Source organism: Aulostomus chinensis, chromosome 5 (genome assembly GCF_037954235.1).
Source record: "Aulostomus chinensis isolate RoL2024-O1b breed Wild chromosome 5, RoL_Achi_v1.0, whole genome shotgun sequence".
Lineage (NCBI taxonomy): Eukaryota > Metazoa > Chordata > Actinopteri > Syngnathiformes > Aulostomidae > Aulostomus > Aulostomus chinensis.
In genome coordinates this window covers 2548547-2568690 of record NC_141324.1, presented here as the reverse complement: position 1 = coordinate 2568690, position 20144 = coordinate 2548547, and the positions used below count along the sequence as shown (strand labels likewise).

The 20144-nt window shown below is 41.6% G+C and overlaps 2 long non-coding RNA genes across 5 annotated transcripts; both read right to left on the bottom strand.

The window, feature by feature from the left end:
- Positions 1–314: 314 nt before the first annotated feature.
- Positions 315–889, bottom strand: LOC147260883 (uncharacterized). Its single transcript, XR_015116202.1, has 3 exons — positions 824–889; positions 567–696; positions 315–443 (listed from the first exon to the last, which is right to left on the bottom strand). It is a non-coding gene; the product is annotated as an uncharacterized LOC147260883 (long non-coding RNA).
- A 2919-nt stretch (positions 890–3808) lies between these two features.
- On the bottom strand, positions 3809–13479 carry LOC147260882 (uncharacterized). 4 transcript variants are annotated; one of them, XR_015116196.1, is made up of 4 exons: positions 13408–13479; positions 13138–13295; positions 12553–12626; positions 3809–3826 (listed from the first exon to the last, which is right to left on the bottom strand). It is a non-coding gene; the product is annotated as an uncharacterized LOC147260882 (long non-coding RNA). The 4 variants fall into 4 exon arrangements; XR_015116193.1 differs by having other exon boundaries at positions 13138–13292; positions 13408–13465; XR_015116194.1 differs by lacking the exon at positions 13408–13479 and having other exon boundaries at positions 13138–13356.
- Positions 13480–20144: the final 6665 nt, after the last annotated feature.

Below are 20144 nucleotides of genomic sequence, written 5' to 3'. Positions count from 1 at the left end.
TCAGCTGTTGCTGTGGAGAAGTCCCAGAGCTGTTTAGCAACTGCTTTCTCCAGAACCTTGGAGAGAAAAGGAAGATGTGATGCTTTCACAGCCTCCCTGTAGGAGAACCGAACCTGTCAGTTGAGCAGCCCTCAGGCCTGAGTGGTTGTTCAAGGCTGCCTGGCTGCAAGGGCCTGTCGAGCTGTGGCTCCGGGACCGTCGACAAATTATGAGGCTTCCTCTTTATGTCTGGTCATTTGAGGAGCGCTGAAAATGGACAAACTTCATATGGAAGCTAAGACGGACCTGGGAGCATCTTCCATGTCTACCTACCATCCCCGCACAGAGCTCAGTCCATAGGGTCAGGGTGCGGGTCCTTCCCTAGGGGACCGGTCCACCACCCAAAGATGATGGACCACACTCTCCCCTATTTCCACACACGCCCCCTGGTTGCCTGGTCTGGCCTGGAAACAAATCAGAAGAAAGAATGGAAGACAATCAGACAAACACTGAAGAAGGACCAGTCAGTCATACCAGGACCAGGTAGTCCCAGCACAGCTGTGTGAGCATCTTCCATGTCTACCTACCATCCCCGCACAGAGCTCAGTCCATAGGGTCAGGGTTCAGGTCCTTCCAAGAGGCCTGGTCCAACACCTTCGGGTCATCGACCACACTCTCCCCTATTTCCACACATGTCTCCTGGTTGCCTGGTCTGACCTGGAAACAAGTGGACACAATCAGGGCAGGGAAGACAATCAGACAAACACTGAAGAAGGACCAGTGAGTCATACCAGGACCAGGTAGTCCCAGCACAGCTGTGTGAGCATCTTCCATGTCTACCTACCATCCATGCACAGAGCTCAGTCCATAGGGTCAGGGTGAAGGTCCTTCCATAGGGGACCGGTCCAACGCCTTCGGGTCATCGACCACACTCTCCCCTATTTCCAGACGTCTCCTGGTTGCCTGGTCTGGACCTGGAAAAGAGTGGACACAATCAGAGCAGGGAAGACAATCAGACAAAACACTGAAGTAGGACCAGTCAGTCATACCAGGACCAGGTAGTCCCAGCACAACTGTGTTAGCATCTTCCATGTCAACCTACCATCCCCGCACAGAGCTCAGTCCATAGGGTCAGGGTGCAGGTCCTTCCGTAGGGGACAGGCCCACCACCCAAAGATGGTGGATCACACTCTTCCCTATTTCTACGTCTCCTGGTTGCCTGGTCTGCCCTGAAACGAGTGGACACAATCAGGGCAGGGAAGACAATCAGACTGGTGGGAAACACACCAGGGGGAAGGGAAGTTACCAGAAATGAGAGCAGAGTTCAATTTCAATATAAAACCGGGAGCCAGGAGACAAGACAGAAAGAAGGTCAACCAAGAACACCGCTAGGGCATGGATGTGACATTGCCGTCTGGGGAGGGAAGGGACAAAGGTTCTTCTTGAGATTTGTCCTCAGTGTTTCACCTTTTTTCTGATGTTGAGTTGCTTACCTCAGAACCTTTATGAAGGGGTGAGTCACATGGAATCTTGGGGAGCCTGGTGCTGTCTTGTGTCTGATTTCCTGCACGCATGAGACCGGAAACGGATGCACGATCCGCATTTAGTCACAACAGAAACCTGCCACTGTCTTCATAAAAACCCATGAATGTGTTTTTATGTGTGTCAGTTTGTGTTTTACACACACACACACACACACACACACACACACACACAAACACACACACACACACACACACACACACACACACACACACGGGCGGCATGGCTCAGGGGTAAAGTGGCTGTCTAGCAACCAAAGGGTTGCTGGTTCGATTCTCGACCCCGGTGACCATGTCCAAGTGTCCTTGAGCAAAATACTGCTCCTGATGAGTAGGTTGGCACCTTGCATGGCAGCCTCCCCCATCAGTGTGTGTGTGTGTGTGTGTGTGTGTGTGTGTGTGTGTGTGTGTGTATGTGTGTGTGTGTGTGTGTGAAAGGGTGAATGAGACGACACTAAAGCACTTTGAGTGCCGCTAAGGTAGAAAAGCGCTCTATAAAATTGAGTCCATTCACACACGCAAGTGAAGGACAGGTACCGGTCAGAGAAGGCTAGCAACTTTCTTTAGCAACCAGTTTGAGCGCTGTGTCGTAGCACAGAGGAGCAATCCTGGTTCAAATTAATCTAACATGACACAAACCTGATGGCTCTGGGGGGTTCATCTCTTACCTGACACAGTTGGTCACCCCCCCCCCCCCCATTCCTCCACCAGTCCTGCTGATGCTACCGCACTGATCAAGGTCAGGTGAAAAAAGAGAGGAAGAAGAGACAGCTTTGTTTTGAACAAAGAGGACATACGGCGCGTCTGTTTGGACATGACTAGAGATGGGAGATGGCCCGTGAAGAAAGGTATGGACGTGAGAGATGAGGGCCGGTAAACCTCTGCAGCTAGAAAAGACAGGATGTGGGGGGGGGGGGGCAGCCTGCAGCCTGCAGCAGCAATCACTCATCTCCTCCTCAACATCAAACAGGTAACTGTAACAGTGGAGAATGCACAGGATAACAGTCAGAATCATCTGAACTGCCCAAGTCTGGAGGACGAAGATGTCAGTGCGGGATCAAGAGAGGATCCTGCTCAACACCACTGCTACCGAGGAGGCCAACTGTGCTGGTGCTGAGACGGACACCTGCTGAACTTACAAATGAGGATCCTGTCTCCCTCCTCACTGCTGAACTGGAAAGACAGACAGGAATTCTGAAAATGGTGTCAACGACAGTACGATCCCTCACTCTGCACAGTGGAATGTTCATTTAGAGACAGAGCATTTCAGCTGAAGTCAGGGGTGGAGCAGCAGCCAACCTTCATGGTGCTCCCTGTGTGATTGTCCCTGGCCTTCCTTCAAACCAAGCCTGTCACCATCGGCGGAAAGCTTCCAAGCTCACCTTTCCAGCAATAATCAGCTGCTGCTGCTGCCACAAACTGAGAGCGGTCAACCTCTGCCATACTGGAGCCCGTTCACTGCGGCTGGAATGAGGTGTTCCATTTTTGTGGTTAGCCAAGACCTGTGGAACCTGTCGTTCAATGTCCGGACGAGTTCACCGTGAAAACAGCACGTTGTGGTGTTTTTCCCGAGCGTGGTAGGCCTCATGTCCGAGTCACCTATAATGAGCGTTGTTATGTGTTCTCATGCCAGAGCACTAGCATCACCTTGCGTTAGCTTGGGCTTCGGTTGCCATGACCGTGCCGTGTCAGATCAGATTTAATGACCATTTAATTAGGGCCCAACAATGAATTATAATTTGATCACAATCACAACACAGCCTGCTGCAACTTTCAAATGGCAGGAGGTGCAACATTTGTTAAAGGTGAAATGTCTATCAAATCCCAGGGTAAACCAAATGTTGTGGTGCTGCAGACGTGTCCTGCCTCCTCACTGGGTTGAACAGACTTGAGGAAACCTCTTTATTTAGTCCAGACCCTGCAAAAGTCCCACCAGAATCCCTTTGATGTTTTTACTGAGAATAATGATGTAAAAAGTACCATTCCCTCTCACACTGCAGATCCTATCCCAGTGTCAGTCTCTGTCACATCAATCACAGTGAGATACTTCTTCAAGATGGTTCAGCCGACATTTAATGCAGTCAACCAGGACATTCCCAGTGCTCCATCTGCTTTTTCTTGGCCCTGTATATTGAAAAATAGGTGCTGTAGCTGACTAACATGGGTGCTGCTGGGCCGCTTCTTCTTCTCCTCTCTCCCTCTCCTGCCACCACCTCTGTCTCCAGCAAGATGGAGCCATCTCTTTGTGTCTGCCTCCACCTCCTGGGCCGTTGCAGTTGCTGTTAAGGCCTTGTTTCTGACTGTTTCTAAAGATGGAGACAACAGTTCAGCTGTGGATAAATTACACACGGTGCTGAGAAATGGCCAGCTGCATGCTACCGTATTGACCCTAATATAAGGTGAGGATTTTTTCCATTAGTCAATCTAAAGTAAGGCTGTCCTATATCCAGGGTCTAGACTTGTCAATGGTTCCCACACATACTGGACTTGTGCAGTCTGCCCAGGTATCTTATGACCGATTGGTAAAATCCAAATTCTATTTTTTCAAATTAATACACCTGACATAACTGTACATTATTATGTCATAGGGTGGCAGTGGCGGCGCCACAACATCTATCCAGGGGGTGCATGAGGCTTATAGTGGGGGGCGGCACACCAAATTACTGCCAAGTGACAACGTAGTGGCGCCGACTAGTGGTGAAGGTGAAGACACCAGCGCATTCTCATTGCTGACTAAAAATAGGACTAAAAACACAAGGACTAATGATTTAGGGGTGGCTAAATAAATGCAAAGACACGTAGCTTTACATCGTCCAACATATTTAGGACTGTATCCACAGTGCTTAGCCAGGATTCATGGAGAGGAGAAAAGGTGGAGGTGCGGCTGAGGGTGTCCCAGCAGTGAACAACAGCGGCCACGTTTCCCTGGGTGGAGGTTCCAGTGTTCCAAAGATAAATGAATGGACGTGAAACACTGCCACTCCCGCACAAAAACCCCAAGTGCTCACAGCAGCACCATTTTAGCATTCAAGAAGTGTGTGCTAACGAGCTATCACAACAACACTACTTCGGTACAGTTGGAAAGATATTGGCAGATTCGAACTTCCGAGATCAATAGCGCGCAATCGAAACGTTATTAAAATACAAACGATGCATCTATGCTATTGTAGTTATGCAGACAATGGGCTACAAACGCAATTTAACCGAAATGAGGCGTCTTTTGCATTCGACAAATAACATTGTTTTCTAAGTGCAGCGGACGGAGAGGCAAGAGCGCAGGGACCGTCTACAAAGTGCAGCACCGAAAGGAAAAGTATTCAATAATGTCACAATTACACACTGTAGTATCACCAAATTCAGATTAACCATCATGGGTCTGCTACTGGTTATACTACAACACTTGGTTTGGGAAAACTGCTTTTGAACATTTTTGGGTTATATTATTATTATTTTTATGGAATTGTTGTTCAATAACTTCATTATTACACAGTGTAGTATCACCAAATTCAGATCAACCATCATGGGTCTGCTACTGGTTATACTACAACACTTGGTTTTGGAAAACTGCTTTTGTACATTTTTGGGTTATATTATTATTATTTTTATGGAATTATTGTTCAATAACTTCATTATTACACAGTGTAGTATCACCAAATTCAGATCAACCATCATGGGTCTGCTACTGGTTATACTACAACACTTGGTTTGGGAAAACTGCTTTTGTACATTTTTGGGTTATATTATTATTATTTTTATGGAATTATTGTTCAATAACTTCATTATTACACAGTGTAGTATCACCAAATTCAGATCAACCATCATGGGTGTGCTACAGGCTATACTACAACACTTGGTTTGGGAAAACTGCTTTTGTACATTTTTGGGTTATATTATTATTATTTTTATGGAATTATTGTTCAATAACGTCACAATTACACACTGTAGTATCACCAAATTCAGATCAACCATCAATGGTGTGCTACTGGTTATACTACAACACTTGGTTTGGGAAAACTGCTTTTGTACATTTTTGGGTTATATTATTATTATTTTTATGGAATTATTGTTCAATAACTTCATTATTACACAGTGTAGTATCACCAAATTCAGATCAACCATCATGGGTGTGCTACAGGCTATACTACAACACTTGATTTGGGAAAACTGCTTTTGAACATTTTTGGGTAATATAATTATTGTTTTTATGGAATTATTGTTCAATAACTTCATTATTACACAGTGTAGTATCACCAAATTCAGATCAACCATCATGGGTGTGCTACTGGCTATACTAAAACACTTGGTTTGGGAAAACTGCTTTTGTACATTTTTGGGTTATATAATTATTATTTTTATGGAATTATTGTTCAATAACTTCATTATTACACACTGTAGTATCACCAAATTCAGATCAACCATCATGGGTGTGCTACAGGCTATACTACAACACTTGGTTTGGGAAAACTGCTTTTGTACATTTTTGGGTAATATAATTATTATTTTGATGGAATTATTGTTCAATAACTTCATTATTACACAGTGTAGTATCACCAAATTCAGATCAACCATCAAGGGTGTGCTACTGGCTATACTACAACACGAGGTTTGGGAAAACTGCTTTTGTACATTTTTGGGTTATATTATTATTATTTTTATGGAATTATTGTTCAATAACGTCACAATTACACACTGTAGTATCACCAAATTCAGATCAACAATCAAGGGTGTGCTACTGGCTATACTACAACACTTGGTTTGGGAAAACTGCTTTTGTACATTTTTGGGTTATATAATTATTATTTTTATGGAATTATTGTTCAATAACTTCATTATTACACAGTGTAGTATCACCAAATTCAGATCAACCATCATGGGTGTGCTACTGGTTATACTACAACACTTGGTTTGGGAAAACTGCTTTAGTACATTTTTGGGTAATATAATTATTATTTTTATGGAATTATTGTTCAATAACTTCATTATTACACAGTGTAGTATCACCAAATTCAGATCAACCATCATGGGTGTGTTACTGGTTATACTACAACACTTGGTTTGGGAAAACTGCTTTTGTACATTTTTGGGTTATATAATTATTATTTTTATGGAATTATTGTTCAATAACTTCATTATTACACACTGTAGTATCACCAAATTCAGATCAACCGTCATGGGTGTGCTACTGGCTATACTACAACACTTGGTTTGGGAAAACTGTTTTTGTACATTTTTGGGTTATATAATTATTATTTTTATGGAATTATTGTTCAATAACTTCATTATTACACACTGTAGTATCACCAAATTCAGATCAACCATCATGGGTGTGCTCCTGGCTATACTACAACACTTGGTTTGGGAAAACTGCTTTTGTACATTTTTGGGTCATATAATTATTATTTTGATGGAATTATTGTTCAATAACTTCATTATTACACAGTGTAGTATCACCAAATTCAGATCAACCATCATGGGTGTGTTACTGGTTATACTACAACACTTGGTTTGGGAAAACTGCTTTTGAACATTTTTGGGTTATATAATTATTATTTTTATGGAATTATTGTTCAATAACTTCATTATTACACAGTGTAGTATCACCAAATTCAGGTCGACCATCAATGGTCTGCGACTGGTTATACTACAACACTTGGTTTGGGAAAACTGCTTTTGTACATTTTTGGGTTATATTATTATTAGTTTTATGGAATTATTGTTCAATAACGTCACAATTACACACTGTAGTATCACCAAATTCAGATAAACCATCAAGGGTGTGCTACTGGCTATACTACAACACTTGGTTTGGGAAAACAGCTTTTGTACATTTTTGGGTTGTATAATTATAATTTTTATGGAATTATTGTTCAATAACTTCATTATTACACAGTGTAGTATCACCAAATTCAGATCAACCATCATGGGTGTGTTACTGGTTATACTACAACACTTGGTTTTGGAAAACTGATTTGTACATTTTTGGGTTATATAATTATTATTTTTACGGAATTATTGTTCAATAACGTCACAATTACACACTGTAGTATCACCAAATTCAGATCAACCATCAAGGGTGTGCTACTGGCTATACTACAACACTTGGTTTGGGAAAACAGCTTTTGTACATTTTTGGGTTGTATAATTATAATTTTTATGGAATTATTGTTCAATAACTTCATTATTACACAGTGTAGTATCACCAAATTCAGATCAACCATCATGGGTGTGTTACTGGTTATACTACAACACTTGGTTTTGGAAAACTGATTTGTACATTTTTGGGTTATATAATTATTATTTTTACGGAATTATTGTTCAATAACGTCACAATTACACACTGTAGTATCACCAAATTCAGATCAACCATCATGGGTGTGCTACTGGCTATACTAAAACACTTGGTTTGGGAAAACTGCTTTTGTACATTTTTGGGTTATATAATTATTATTTTTATGGAATTATTGTTCAATAACTTCATTATTACACACTGTAGTATCACCAAATTCAGATCAACCATCATGGGTGTGCTACAGGCTATACTACAACACTTGGTTTGGGAAAACTGCTTTTGTACATTTTTGGGTAATATAATTATTATTTTGATGGAATTATTGTTCAATAACTTCATTATTACACAGTGTAGTATCACCAAATTCAGATCAACCATCAAGGGTGTGCTACTGGCTATACTACAACACGAGGTTTGGGAAAACTGCTTTTGTACATTTTTGGGTTATATAATTATTATTTTTATTGAATTATTGTTCAATAACTTCATTATTACACACTGTAGTATCACCAAATTCAGATCAACCATCATGGGTGTGCTACAGGCTATACTACAACACTTGGTTTGGGAAAATTGCTTTTGTACATTTTTGGGTTATATAATTATTATTTTTATGGAAATATTGTTCAAGAACTTCATTATTACACAGTGTAGTATCACCAAATTCAGATCAACCATCATGGGTGTGTTACTGGCTATACTACAACACTTGGTTTGGGAAAACTGCTTTTGTACATTTTTGGGTAATATAATTATTATTTTTATGGAATTATTGTTCAATAACTTCATTATTACACACTGTAGTATCACCAAATTCAGATCAACCGTCATGGGTGTGCTACTGGCTATACTACAACACTTGGTTTGGGAAAACTGTTTTTGTACATTTTTGGGTTATATAATTATTATTTTGATGGAATTATTGTTCAATAACTTCATTATTACACAGTGTAGTATCACCAAATTCAGATCAACCATCATGGGTGTGCTACAGGCTATACTACAACACTTGGTTTGGGAAAACTGCTTTTGTACATTTTTGGGTTATATAATTATTATTTTTATGGAATTATTGTTCAATAACTTCATTATTACACAGTGTAGTATCACCAAATTCAGATCAACCATCAAGGGTGTGCTACTGGTTATACTACAACACTTGGTTTGGGAAAACTGCTTTTGAACATTTTTGGGTTATATTATTATTATTTTTATGGAATTATTGTTCAATAACGTCACAATTACACACTGTAGTATCACCAAATTCAGATCAACAATCAAGGGTGTGCTACTGGCTATACTACAACACTTGGTTTGGGAAAACTGCTTTTGTACATTTTTGGGTTATATAATTATTATTTTTATGGAATTATTGTTCAATAACTTCATTATTACACAGTGTAGTATCACCAAATTCAGATCAACCATCATGGGTGTGCTACTGGTTATACTACAACACTTGGTTTGGGAAAACTGCTTTAGTACATTTTTGGGTAATATAATTATTATTTTTATGGAATTATTGTTCAATAACTTCATTATTATACAGTGTAGTATCACCAAATTCAGATCAACCATCATGGGTGTGTTACTGGTTATACTACAACACTTGGTTTGGGAAAACTGCTTTTGTACATTTTTGGGTTATATAATTATTATTTTTATGGAATTATTGTTCAATAACTTCATTATTACACACTGTAGTATCACCAAATTCAGATCAACCATCATGGGTGTGCTACTGGTTATACTACAACACTTGGTTTGGGAAAACTGCTTTTGTACATTTTTGGGTTATATAATTATTATTTTTATGGAATTATTGTTCAATAACTTCATTATTACACACTGTAGTATCACCAAATTCAGATCAACCATCATGGGTGTGCTACTGGTTATACTACAACACTTGGTTTGGGAAAACTGCTTTTGTACATTTTTGGGTTATATAATTATTATTTTTATGGAATTATTGTTCAATAACTTCATTATTACACAGTGTAGTATCACCAAATTCAGATCAACCATCATGGGTGTGTTACTGGTTATACTACAACACTTGGTTTGGGAAAACTGATTTGTACATTTTTGGGTTATATAATTATTATTTTTACGGAATTATTGTTCAATAACGTCACAATTACACACTGTAGTATCACCAAATTCAGATCAACCATCATGGGTGTGTTACTGGCTATACTACAACACTTGGTTTGGGAAAACTGCTTTTGTACATTTTTGGGTTATATTATTATTATTTTTATGGAATTGTTGTTCTATAACTTCATTATTACACAGTGTAGTATCACCAAATTCAGATCAACCATCATGGGTGTGTTACTGGTTATACTACAACACTTGGTTTGGGAAAACTGCTTTTGAACATTTTTGGGTTATATTATTATTATTTTTATGGAATTATTGTTCAATAACTTCATTATTACACACTGTAGTATCAACAAATTAAGATCAACCATCATGGGTGTGTTACTGGTTATTTATAATTGGTTTATAACTGGTTATATATAATTATTATTGTTATGGAATTGTTGTTGTGCGGAGGAATGTGCAAAAATCACACCTGAGCAGTGTGGGCGATTAGTTAATACATACAAGAAGCGTCTGGAAGCTGTCATTGCAAACAAAGGCTTCTCCACAAAGTATTAAACGAGTCTCAGATAGTGTGTTCAATACTTTTTTCCTGTGTTATTGCACATAATTCCACATAATCATTATTTATGGATTTGAATGTTGTGATTTCTTTTCATGTGTGGATTATTTGAGTTAATACCAGTGTCTGGAAGAAATGTCACATGAATTGCATCTTTGGAAATAAATGTAATGACAAAAAAGTTAATGCGTTCAATACTTATTTCCCCCATTGTATATATATATAAAAACATATATTCATGTATACGTACATTTGCTATCAATGTCTAAAAACAAAAACACACCTCACATGTCTTTTTCAGTTCACATTTTTAATTAAGGTTTAAAACAACCTTTGATAAAACATCAAGAGTTTTGTTCAACTAGTTTAGCTTTAGGTTGTTGTTGAGGCTTAACAGTGTTACAGGTATCGGAAGTGTATTTTACAGGAAGGCAGACCATGTTAATTTTAGCAGAAGCTAAATGCACAGCATGTCCACTAACCAAAACAACAAATAAACCCCAGAGCAGTTCTTGTAAGTAATTTCCACAACAGTGATAAAGGTGTGATACAAACACGACAACAAAACAAAACAAAACAAAAAAAAACACAAATTATACTCTGCTGTTATAAAAAAAAAGATTTCTCTGAAGCGTGTACTTGATTAAATACCATAACATACCATACATAATCAATTTCAATGTACTCGCTACAAGGTGCAAATCAAGGTCAAAAATACTAATAACCAACAAATTATTCATGAAATGAAAAAAGACATTTTGGTGGAATCAAAGCTAACACATCCAATTATTAAAACAAAATCAGTCACAAACAGTGCAACAATGTTGAGGTAGATAAAGCAGAGGAAAGCTCTGAAATTACTTAAAGGTTAACCACTGTTTCATGGATCACTTACTGCACACTTGAACTGATCAACACAACATACTTACTCTGCTAACAGCTAACAAGTACGTTAAGGAAGTTCCTCTCTTCAGCCACCTTAGAGGTACGGTGCAAAGTTATCAATCTTAGCAGGACCAGGGATGTCTCATTCAGGCACTGGTGCCTTCAATATTGCTGAACAACTCGTTTTTCAAACTTAGCAGGCGTGGTTTGAGTGGTCTGTTATCATCAAGACACAGCAGTATTTTCTGAACCAAGGTAGACGTGTGGATAAGTTTCTTTGGATAATCTAAATGCAATGCATAGATTAAGCCAAACAAGAGAAGAAGTGCATCAGCCAACCTGGGGAGACATCTCACAAGAATGCCATCTTCGATCACAACAGAAATGCTGTCGGAGTTAAACTGGATGGTGCCAGTGGGGTTGTCCGTTGCCACGGAGAGGAGAGCGACAGGAGTGTCCTCAATGTCTGGATCATCTTCCCACTGCAAAATACACACAGACATACACATACAGAATAAAGTAAAAGGTGATCGAGATGATTCAAGAGGCTGGATTTGGGGTGATGCACTGGAATTACATGCAGAAATAAAGATGAGTTAACATTTTCTTGTCTTGACACAACACTTGCATGCAACTACCCAAGTTAACAGGCTTTTGGGAGTCATAATGATTTGCTCTCTTGATCTTGACTCTAAAATCTCAGCCAAATGTGATTTGGGGATTTTTTCACATTTGTAACCCAGGCCCGCACCTCAGTACTCTTAGGCCCAATGTCTGTTTTGTTTTATAAGAATGAACACAAACATGCCTGCGCTCGGCCACTGTGCTCGAGTCTGCTTGAGAAGCTGGTCTCCGGCTTGAATCGTTAACTCAGGAATGGAATACTGGAGATGTGAATGCATCTGTTTGACAAATAATATGAGATAGAGATATTCTTTCTCCCTCTATATTTCCCTTCTTTAACTCAACTACTTTTTACATTCAACAAGAGGCACAAATTTGTCACAGATTTCTTCAAAGCTTGGCCTTGCAAAAGGCAGTGGTGCCTCAGCACCAAACAGGCCGAATAGTTGATCACTGTGATATCTAAGGAGTCAGATTTTGTTTGCTCCAAAGAAGAGAAACAACATGTACAGTACATATTGTGGCCATTGACAGACATTTGCGTTAAGTCAGGCAATACATACATTGCATGTCTTGAAGAACTGGGAGTCATCTTCTCGTAGGTATGAAGGGAGAGCATGTGCATATCACGCTGTTCCTTTATCAAAAGCAGGAGGAGATAAAAGTCATTTTAATTTGGGGGAAGCGACAGGAAGCTTAACATTGCAGCACTTGTCTGCAGCATCTCAAAACCAAGACAGTACATGACCTAGAGAGAATGAAGTTTAACTTCCAAAAAATCACAAAGATGGTTTAAGCTGACAAGAATTGTTTACTATTGCACCACTGTTGTATTATTTGAAAGAAAAACATCTATCTAAATTTGTCTTTAAACAGCTTTTTTAAACCTTAGAGGAAAAAAAAACCAACCGACATCCTATTTTGAAAGAAAACATGTTATTAGGAATGCTTCAACTTTGTCACTTTGACGATTACTTTATGTCCTCTCAGACCTTCGCACGCGGATAGAAACATTACCTGCAACACACCAAGTGACAGGTATTACTCCGCCACCGCCCACATAAACCTGCGCGGTACTATTCTTTGTCTTAATAACACTGCTGTGTCTTTCAACAGACAAGAGACGTTTAAGAAACATTCATACTCACCACAGAAGAGCGCTTAGCATTAGGAGAAGTCCCAGGCTCAGAACAATGCAGCTGACCGAGTGGATGATAATGGCCTCAGTCGCAAGCACGACCACGAACTACCATCTTTGCTAGCTTGCAAAGGCGGCAAGTGCCCCAAATTGACTTATCCAATTCTGCTGTTGTCAAAACCACAAGAACACAAAATATTCCTTTTCTGTGCACCGACTACAGCATTGATACACTGGGTCCTTGTAAAAAAAAAAAAAAAAAAATTGTTTGTCTTGTCACCTTAACTTGCTAAATAATCCGTCAGTCTCTGCCAGGTTCAGCCGTTGAGAAGTCAAATTGCGCCGGATGAGACCGCGCGGTGACGCCCATGACGTCACCACGCAGCGTTCTGCCATTTACTTAAAAGATATCATTGAATGACAGCCATTAACTCAATAGTACTGATGTACTTCAAATTAAAAATGCATTACTCATTCAGAAAACTCAATAGTTTATAGTTTTTTAAACTAAAAATCTGCTTTTGAGTTACCTGACCTCAATGACTTTGAGTTAGTAATACACGACTATAGTCTGCTTTTAAACTCTGTGAAGGTAATGCCTTCTTTGCTTTTAGTTCTGTGTTTGGCAAATGGCTTGTACGACTCTGGAAGCCCTTTCAGGATCATGGCTATTATTAGTCCGTCACCAGTAGTTTCCTTCGCATTCCTCAGAGATGTCACTGCTTTCTCAGCTCGGATGATGTACTCTGTTACCGTTTCTTCAGACATCTTCAATGAGGTTAGTTCGGAGTAAAGCGCTATGACCCTTGGCTTACCATCACTCGCGTAATGTTCTTGTAATATTTTGAGTGCTTTTCTGCCGTCGTCAGTCGCATCTCTCATTACCAACGATAGGCTCTTATCGTTGAGAAACTGTATCAGCTCTGCGTAGCATTCTTCACTTTTGTCTGCATCTGGCTCTTCATTTGGTGGTTTAAGTATTGTGTCCTTCAGTCCTAGCTTCCTCAAGTGTCCAAGAAGCTTAACTTGCCAACGTTCGAAGTTGTTTTCATCTCCATCGAAGACTAGCCTTTGCCATCTTCCTCCACTTGCACCGCGCCTGGCCCATAACCTGTTGCGCTTTCTGCTTGTTGACCTCCCGTTCCTTGAGTGTCCATCACCACCAGCAGCAGGCTCCACTTGTCCACAAATTAGTAATACACCCTTGGTAATTGTTTGTGTCTTTATTCTGTGGGCATTACATCCCTCAGCATTCTTTTCTCGTGCGTGGAAAAACGAACACACCGAAATAGCGCGGCAAAGACCAACGGAACAGGAAGTGCCCGCCCACATTATATCCGGTGATTATTTCACAATAAAGGTAAGTAACGTCACATGGAAATTACGAAACAGTGCAAATACAATGACATGAGAACACACAGCTCAACATGAAGCCACAAAACCCCACCAATAGGGAGAAAACACAAGGGCAAACATAGTTGGAATGAAGATCCTCATGGAGACTTAGGAATGTTGACTCTGTTGGGAACAAATCACTGAGACGAGGCGTCAAAGGGCTGTTCATGGCTGTGTTTTCTTGATGTTGTGGAATGTCCAACCCAGTCCATCTTACTGAGTTATAGCAGCAGGCTGTAGCGACCAAATGCAATCTGTTCCTGTGTGTCTGGGCTGCAGACACAAATTTTCCATTTTCTGTGGCACTGGCACAACGTTCAAACTGAAGGGAACTCTCTTTCCTGCCTGAGGCTCATTTTTATGGTCAGTCGGGATCAAGGAGCAGAAGTTGTAGAGTTTGGTTCTCGTTTGTCCTTCATTTTTGAACTTCAACTGCTCCATTACTCAACGTGTATTCATGAGTTTTTACTTCTTTATTGTAGTTTGATCAGTCTGCATCTGTCCGGTGGGGGAGACAACCGGCTGAGTGTTCCCTCACTGTGGATCTGAATATCTTGAACAGTTCTCAACACAAAAACACAAATGTGCTTTCTTCCTGAAGCTGGACTACCAACCCAAAACCAACATTAGTAGAATCCAAGCTCAACCATCCAAACTAAACCAACCAACCAAGACATCCATAGCTGTCACACTGCAGGTGAAATGAGCAGCTGAGCTGAGGCGTTCATGAACATTTATTTAGCTGGATTTGGGAATTTGAATGGAAGGAAACGGGACAACAATGTGACGTTGGATGATGAGATGAACTCAGAAACTCAAGCCAGTCCCTCTGGGGGGTCCACAGGAGCGCCTTGTCTGGTGGCCAAGATGATGTGGCAGCCTTGTAGCTCTGGTAGTTTCTACCACCAGATTGTGTGTGCGCACGGTCAGAGCTGGGCTTCAATTACGCACGGTTCTGAGCACAGGTACAAGTTGATTTATCCCTTACTTTGGGTGGCAATGTTCTTACGCCCTCATTACGCCCACATTTGTACCCTGAGGCCCCGGGTCAACACCTTAGCAACAAAGTATTTGGTTCAGCTCCATGACAACGTTTTGATTTTCTATTTTATGGACGCCATCCCAGGCCAAGTTTCAGACAGCACTTTGAAGCTGCAGGACACAAAATGGAGCTTTTTGTTCATTCGTGTATTGGTTTTTTCTTTTTTAGTGGATATTGCTACCTGATATGTGGACCACTTTAGGCTCACGTCCAGTTCCCTACTTGTTCATTTTGACATATTTGAACCAAAACTGGCCCACAAGTTTAACAAAGGTGGACCAAGTGTGCTACCTGATATGTGGACCACTTTAGGCTCACGTCCAGTTCCCTACTTGTTCAGTTTGCCATATTTGAACCAAAACTGGCCCACAAGTTTAACAAAGGTGGACCTGGGGGGACGCGCCGTCTGGAGTGGACACGTCAGGAAGCAGCTCCAACAGCTTCTCATCAAAGCCCTCAGCCAGCGCCTTGTCACTGAGGACATGCATCTCCATGTTCTCAGCCTCCCCTCCGTCAGAGTCCCAGTGGGAATGGTGCCGATGGAGGCGGTTCCTCCATTGTCCCACAACTCAGTGAAGGAGTCAGGCAGGCTCTGGCTCAGAGGCAGACTGCTGGATCCTTGCTCTTCCACCCTTTATTTCCCCCCTTTCCCAGTTGAGAGGAGAAAAATCAGGAAGCGCCAAGAGGCAGGAATACTGCAAGGAAGTTCATCCGTTCCACTACCGCTGTCACTGGGAACCAGTCAGCAGCAGGTTTTTGGGTGAGGGTGAGGGATCGGTATCTGTAGAGGTGGTCTGGCCCTGTTACCACACTGGACAACTGTCCAACCATCTCCCACCTTTGTCAATTTGTGTTTTTATCTTCATTTGAATGAAAATATTAGTTGGGAATGATTAGTAAATAAAACTGAAACATCATGACTGAGTGAACGTCACTGCTTTACGGTTCCATTGAGAGCTGCTGAGGCTGGGTTTGTTTGGCTTTGCAGGTTTTTGATATAAAAACAGAAAATGGACAAGAAGAAAAGTGAGTTGAATCCATCTTCACACACAGAAAACACTTGCACTCACCCGTCCCTCCGGTGGGGTATCAGGATCAATCTAGGATCCAGACTGGGCTCGGGGTTAGTGGTTGGAGGGATTGTGGTCAAGTCTGGCTCCTGAGCCCTTTGTCTGTCTGCTGTGGTGTTTTGTCTCACCACTTCTCTTCTGCTCTCCACACCTTTTGTGGTGTGGTGGTCTTCTTTCTTCTTTTCCTCCTGGGTCTCAGCTGGAGGGCTTTCAGGTCTGAGCTTCTTGCCGCTTTCCTGGTGCCACAGTCAGACCCAGTCAGGGAGCCTCGTGTCCCTCCAGCACCTGAACTGCCACTGATTAGATGTTCAAGACGATGCTTGGAGAAACAGTTGGCAACCCTTGATCCTGTGTGACCATCGTACACAGCAAAGAAGGACCAGTTGGTACTACAAGGACCAGGGTTAGGGTCCTAGAGCTCCAAAAGATTGCCTACTCCCCAGTTATTGTGTGTTAGTGTGTATGTATGGCCATGTGTGTACATGTGAGTGTGTGTGGGTCTGTGTGTGTGCGTGCACGGGTTGGGGTTTAGGGTTAGGACATTGGGCCTGAGCCATTCCCCTAAAGGGGAAGAAAGGTGCTCTGTCCGTCCAACCACCTACCGACCGTCCCACAGTGATGCCGACGACAGCACACCTCCACCCATCATCAGGGTTGAAGATTGTATACTTTTATGTTATGTTTTGTGATTTTTTTGTGTATTTTATAATTTTTGTTTAACTTAAAAACAAAAATAGACAAAAAGATAAAGTGAAAAATACAATGAACTTCAAACACTGTCCCAAAGGGGGAAAGAAAAAAAACACAAAGAAAGACAAGAAAGCCAACTCAAATTTATACCAAAAATGCAGTGAACGCAGTTCCACAATACAAATGTCATTTCAATAGGAACTTTACTGCCTTGTTAGCTGTACAAATACAGTGTGTACCATTGTACTAGATAAAACACATTTAAAACAATTTTCCAACATTGAACTGACACCTCATAGTTCTCTCTTTGTTCAGAGTCTTTGGTTCACACTTCACCATCTTTCATAATTTATAGTTTCCATCCCAAGTTATACAAAAGCTCTAAACACTGCAACATGTCAGCATCAGGAGTGCCGTGACCAGCAGCAGGTCTGTCAGTGTCATGCAGGTTGTTAGAGAATACCTGGAAGCATGCACACTAGTACAGAACAGGTGAACTGCAGTACCTGAGAGAGGAGCTTCATGTCAACATGGACCCAATCAAGGAGTGTTAGGGTTGGGGCACCCCATGGGCTGCGGTGCACAGTCCTCCAAGGAAGTACTGGCCAGACTCCCCAGTCCAAGAGAAATTAGTGTTCAGGATTAGGGTTTAGAATGGGTGCTGGTGTTGGGGGTAGTTGCTCGTAGGGCTCAAAACATTTGACTAACAAATTAAAATTTCCACCACCCTGAAGTGGTGGGTGTTCCAAATTTAGGCCGATAGCCATTCCATTGATCAGCCTTGCACAACGTTGAGGCTCAGTTAAGCCTTCCTCTGGTGCAGCTGAATCAGAAAATAGTGAGAGGATTTACCTGGCTTGGCATAAGCTGCACTCAGTCCCACAAGCCCTTCCCTTTTATGTCCTTCTCCCTTTTTCCTATTGCTACCCTTTCCTGTTTTCATCTTTAAAATTATTCTTTTGTATGCTTCAATCTATGTTTGTCATTTAAGGTCTTCCCCTTTTGGTGTCTACTTTGTGTTTATCCTTTACATTCTTCCCTTTTTGGTGTCCAAATTGTGTTTGAATTTCCCAAACCTCCCCGACCTGTTTTTATCCTCCCTTCCCTGCTTTGGTTTACAAATTTGTTATGTTCGGCCTTTTGGACCCCACTCCTTGGTTGTGTTTTCTGCAAGCCAAATGGCTCCCTCGTTCCCAACCTCCTTATCCAATATCTTTCCCTCCTATTCTTTTCCCAATCTGTCTCCCTACTGTCCCTCTGTAATCCTGCCATCCTCATTTGCAAGTTAGCTGAAAATTAACCACAGCTTTTAAAATGTAATGTTAGGGTTAGGGTTAGGGCTGTGGTCTGGCATCATCAAATGAATCTGGTTTTGGGAGTAGAACAATGACGTTCACGAACCACAAATCTGTAAAACCTCTCGCTGGGTCGTCCAGGTCCGACCGTCATGGCTGTGCAGGATCACACCTGATGACCCGGTCTTCACCTCGCTGACCTTCTCTGATGCTAACACTGTTAGCAGCGTGGATGTTAGAGTTCCCTCCTACCAACTGACTTGCTCTTAATGACTCGTTAGGATGGTGACGAGTATTTAGCTTAGCAGCCGTGCTGGTGGCCAGCTCCATTTTAATGTTTTATGTGGGGGGGGGGGGGGTTGCCTCTTGGTTTGACCCTGCTGTGACTGGCCGTCTCACCTAAATTGGTACAACATCACGTAAACTTCATTCTGAGGGTGACTGGTTTTCCAAGTGTTTCCGACCTGCTGCGGCTCCTGGAGTCTGGTTGCTCTGTGATTGGGTGTAGGTTTGGGTGGGGAGGGGTCAGACAGTCTCTCTCGATGACTCCCTGCCTTGTCCAACGACTTGGCAGTTGAATGGGGAGCCAAAGGCAATGCATGGGCCGACACACGTCAGAATAATTCATGCTCCTGTAGTTGATGGGTTTGGGTTTAGGGTTTAGGTGTTAGGGGAAGCCCCTGCCACTGAAGTGGGACAGGGATCTGCTCTGTCTTTCCTAGGGTTCTGAAGGGTTAGGTTTAGTGTTAGATTAAGAAAAAAGGAATAGGCCCCCTCTCAGGTGAGACAGGGGATGCACGGTCTTTCCAACCCTGGGACCCCACATCTTCTCAGTCCCAACCTACTTGGCGTGAGCGACAGCGCCTCCGTCGCACCACAGTCCAACCATCCTCTCACAAACCATGTTACAACTCTGCAGCAGTAAAGGTTACATTACACGCAGGGACACTGACATGCTGTGTCTGTCAGAGATGACAACATCAAGATGCCTTTGAAGCAGAGACAATATGGAAGATCAGCTCAAGGCCAGTTTTTGGATGTGTAGAAGTGTTTCTTGGATGTGTGTATGTTCGGGTTAGGATTTAGGGTTCAGGCATGGAGGGGGTGGTGCACAGTCCTCCCTGGTCCAAGAAAAATAATTTAGGATTAGGGTTCAGAATGGATGTGTGTGTGGGTTGGGGAGGGGGGGGTATACCATTCAGGCTCAAGACATTAAGTAAAAAAACAGAATTTCTACCACCCTCAGGTGTTCAAAAATAGGCCTTTAGCCATCATATTGATCAGCCTAGCATGCAACCTTTCAGCTTTTTGTCAGCCTTCCTCAGGCACAGCTGATCAAAAAATGAGTGGCTTTGCTTGGCTTGGCAAAAGCTGGACTACGTCCAACAAACACTTTTTCTCTTTTGTCTTTAGAATTATACTTTTGTGTTGTTCTTTCTATTTTGTCCCTTAAGTTCTTCCCCTTTTGGTCTTTAATTTGTGTTTGTCCCTTTTCTTATTCCTTTTTTTGGAGTCAAAGGAGCTT